The following is a 4,629-nucleotide window of genomic DNA, read 5'->3' as shown; positions in this document are numbered from 1 at the left end:
CTCGAGGGAGTGTCCGAGCAAGAATATGGGAACCGGGTCGAGGCAGAACAATCAGGGTTTCCGTCAGCAGCCGAGGGCGCCACCGACGGGCTCGGGAACAAACCGGGACCAACCACAGCGGCTGCAGCAGCCTGTCCGCCCAAGACTTCCCGCCCAGGCTAGAGCGTACGCCATGACTCAGAAGCAACCCAGGATTGAGCAAGGAAACCACGAGAGCGGAAATTTGGCATGTATAAGCGAAATCCTCGATACCCCTATTGTTGTGCTTTTTTGACACGGGCGCATCGCATTCGTTCATATCTGAGTTGTGTGTGCATACCTTGAGCTTGCCTATTAGAAAATCTAAGCATAGGATGATGGTGTCCTCACCAGTAGGAGGGATAGTAGAGATTTCCCGATTTTGCTCGAACGTAGAAATCGTACTAGGAGAACTTAAGTTAGTTGCTTACGATCTGCGAGTTATGGAGATGAGCGATGTCGACGTAATCTTAGGAATGGACTGGTTAACCGCGAACTTTGCGACGATTCGCTGTAAGGAGAGGCAGATACCCTACAAGCCCCGGGTACGGAACCCATCGTGTACCACGGAGTCTCGATGAACCGGCGAACCGCCATAATCTCCGCGTTACAAGCCACCGCCATGTTGAAGAAAGGACGCCCGGCCTACCTTGTCTATCTCCACGGAGAAGAGAAGGAGGAAAGGAGGCTCGAAGATGTCGCTGTCGTACGAAATTTTCCAGACGTTTTTCCCGAGGTGTTACCTGGACCGCCGTCGGATAGGCAGTTAGAATTCACGATCGACCTTGAACCTGGAGCCGCACCCGTATCCAAGGCACCGTACCGAATGGCGCCTAAGGAATTGGAGGAACTAAAGATACAGCTACAAGAGCTCATGGTTTAGGTTTCGTTAGGCCCAGTGTTTCGCCATGGGGCGCACCGGTGCTCTTCGTTAAGAAGAAAGACGGGTCGATGAGAATGTGTATCGACTATAGAGAGTTGAACAAACTGACCCTTAAGAACAAGTACCCACTGCCGAGGATAGACGACCTATTCGATCAACTCCGAGGAGCCGGCGTGTTTTCTAAGATGGATCTAAAGTCCGGATACCACCAGCTGAAAGTGCGAAAGGAGGATATACCTAAGACCGCATTCCGTACCAGATATGGTCACTACGAGTTCGTCGTGATGCCGTTCGGGCTGACGAATGCCCCAGCAGTGTTTATGGACTTGATGAACCGAGTTTTCCACCCGTACCTAGATACGTTCGTTCTAGTGTTCATAGATGACATTTTAGTCTACTCGAAGGACGAGAAGGAGCACGCGGAGCACCTACGAATCGCGCTGGAGACGCTGAGGACGGAAAAGCTGTACGCCAAATTCAGCAAGTGTGAATTCTGGCTGAGAGAAGTGAACTTTTTAGGACACATCGTGTCGGCAGAAGGAATCCGAGTGGACCCCGCCAAGGTTGAAGCGGTGCAACAATGGAAGTCGCCATTGACGTCGAACGAGATTCGGAGTTTCCTGGGTTTGGCAGGATACTACCGAAGGTTCATAGAAGGGTTCTCCAAGATAGCGAGACCGATGACCCAGCAACTCAAGAAAGGAATCAAGGTGAACTGGACGCCGGAGTGTGAAGCGAGTTTCCAACTCTTGAAGGAAAAGTTGACCACCGCACCAGTGTTAGCTGTGCCAGAGCTTGGAGTGAACTACGTAGTTTACACCGACGCTTCGAAGGTCGTATTAGGATGTGTGTTGATGCAGAACAACAAGGTGATCGCCTACGCGTCACGACAATTGAAACCGCACGAGTTGAACTACCCACCCACGATTTAGAACTAGCCGCAGTAATGCATGCCCTAAAGATTTGGAGGCACCATCTCTACGGAGTTAGGTGTGAAATCTTTACGGACCATAAGAGTTTGAAGTACTTCTTCGAGCAGAAGGATCTGAACATGCGACAACGGAGGTGGCTCGAGCTGGTGAAGGACTACGATTGTGGCATCAACTACCACCCTGGCAAGGCAAACGTAGTGGCAGATGCTTTAAGCCGTAGAGACCATTCGCAACTCGTTGCTTTTCTGAGAGAAGATGAAAGTTTAGTACGGGAGTTGAGTAAGTTGCAAATAGAAGTAGTAAGGACACCCGTAACCGTGAAGGGCCGAATCACCGCCTTAGTAGTAAAACCTGATCTAAGGACGAGGATCGTTGCAGCACAACGGATGGATGCGAGATTGGAGGAGATTCGAGTTGAAGTAAGAACCGGTGAATCCGGAAGTTTTAGCGAGGCTTCCGACAACGCTCTCACCTTTGAAGGGAGATTGTGCGTGCCAAACGACGAGGGACTCAGGAACGAGATCATGAGTGAAGCCCATGAAACCCCATACACTGCTCACCTCGGGAGCACAAAGATGTACCAGGATCTGAAGAAGTCCTTTTGGTGGAACGGCATGAAGAGGGATGTCGCGGCATTTGTGGAGCGCTGCTTAGCCTGCCAACAGGTGAAAGCCTTACACCAACGGCCGTACGGGAAGCTACAACCGCTTGAGATACCCGAGTGGAAATGGGAGCACATCGCCATGGACTTCGTGACGGCGTTGCCGAGGACCCTAAAAGGGAATACCGCGATCTGGGTGATCATAGATCGACTTACCAAAAGTGCGCATTTCATACCGATCCCCGTGACCCATGGATCGGATAGGCTAGCTCGGATCTACATTCAAGAGATCGTGCGATTACATGGAGTCCCAGTGACGATTACGTCTGATCGTGACCCGAAGTTCACCTTGAAATTTTGGATTAGCCTACAGCGCGAGCTTGGAACACGCTTGAATTTTAGCACGGCTTTTCACCCACAGTCCGATGGACAATCCGAAAGAACGATACAAACTCTCGAGGATATGCTACGAGCCGTGGTGCTCGACCGAGGCGGAAGTTGGGAGACCGCACTCCCTCTGATCGAGTTCGCTTACAACAACAGCTTCCAAGCAACGATCGGCATGGCGCTATATGAAGCACTTTATGGAAGAAAGTGTAGATCTCCGTTCTATTGGGATGAAGTTGGCGAACGAAGGGCACTTGGACTCGATGTAGTCGAGGAGATGGTCGAAATCATTCGACATATCCGCGCAAGGATGAAGGAAGCCCAGGACAGACAAAAATCGTACGCCGACGTCCGACGGACGGACTTACAGTTCCACGCTGGCGATAAAGTTTTCCTCAAGGTATCCCCGCCGAAAGGGATAACGCGTTTTGGGGTTAAAGGGAAGCTGAAACCGCGTTTTATCGAACCGTACGAAATTCTTGAAGGAGTAGGACCCGTAGCTTATCGTTTAGCGCTGCCGCCTAGCCTTGAGAATGTGCACAACGTCTTTCATGTGTCACAGTTGCGAAAATACGTATTCGATCCAAAGCATGAGATTCGCTACAAGGATGTTGCCGTAAACTCGGATCTGAGCTACGAGGAGCAACCCCAGATGATCTTGGATCGAAAGGTCCAAACCTCGAGAAATAAATCCACTGCCTTCGTAAAAATACAATGGAGAAACCACAGGCCCGAGGAAGCCACGTGGGAGCGTGAGGATAAGATGATGGAACTATACCCGGAACTCTTCCCATAAAGGTACCAAATTTCAGGACGAAATTTCTTTTAAGTGTGGTAGGATGTTGAATGAACTGGCAGCGGAAGCGCTGGTGTACGCTAATTAATTTGCATGAAATTGACATAATTTAGCAATCATTAATCACACCAATAAATCACATAATAATCAGATCTATTTAGAAGATTATTTAGACAAAATCTATTCGCGAAATTCTTACATGTATCATGCTCATAACTTGAATTAATCATGCTTTAGAATATTGAAACCTAAAATATGCTTTTCTACGGAGCAGAAAAATACCTAATTAATTATCCAAAGAATTGAAGATGGCTAGCAGCTTCTCCATGTGACGCTTTGAATACTAGACCACAAATCTTCTCTCTGGTTCCCGAACTGTACTCCGATATCAGTGTGGGCTGATCTCACCAGAATACTAGGACTTATATAAAGAAGACTGAAGAAATCCTTTTGTGAATAGGAGTGGAAATCGAAAATCTCCTCAGCCGGGGGGGGGCAAAATTTTCAAAAATTTCAGTGCTGAAATTGTTATAATTCTGTCTCCTTTATTCTCCTATTTATATTAAGTTCCTTTTGGGCCCAGACAGGGATCTATGGAAGGTTTTGGATATGGGCTAATCCAATTTACTTTTTACTAATTAAATTGAACCCACAATTTAATATAAGTTATAATTGGAATATTACGAGCAACCACTACAAAAGTAATATTGAACTCTCCCCATCCAAATCCGAAATTATAAGTAATCCGGGTTTCCGTTTAACTTTCATTTCCCGCGCTTAAGATAAAAATGTCCGTTAATTAATTAATGTCTGCTATGGACTTAATTAATTAACTTCTTATTAATTCCAAGAGTGAACTTAGCATGAAACGCTTATTTATTATTCATAGAGTAATCAAACTCCAACTAGCTAGGTTCCGAATAATAAAACCTTGTTTCGCGCTCCTCTTGAGGACATTATCAAACGAGACTCACCTCGCGCATGATTCAATATAATAGCAATCCTAGCACCG

The sequence above is a fragment of the Salvia hispanica genome, chromosome 4, assembly GCF_029641045.1.
Source record: "Salvia hispanica isolate PSC_SH4W2 chromosome 4, Shi_PSC_v1, whole genome shotgun sequence".
NCBI lineage: Eukaryota > Viridiplantae > Streptophyta > Magnoliopsida > Lamiales > Lamiaceae > Salvia > Salvia hispanica.
Note: the sequence above shows the minus strand (reverse complement) of the source record.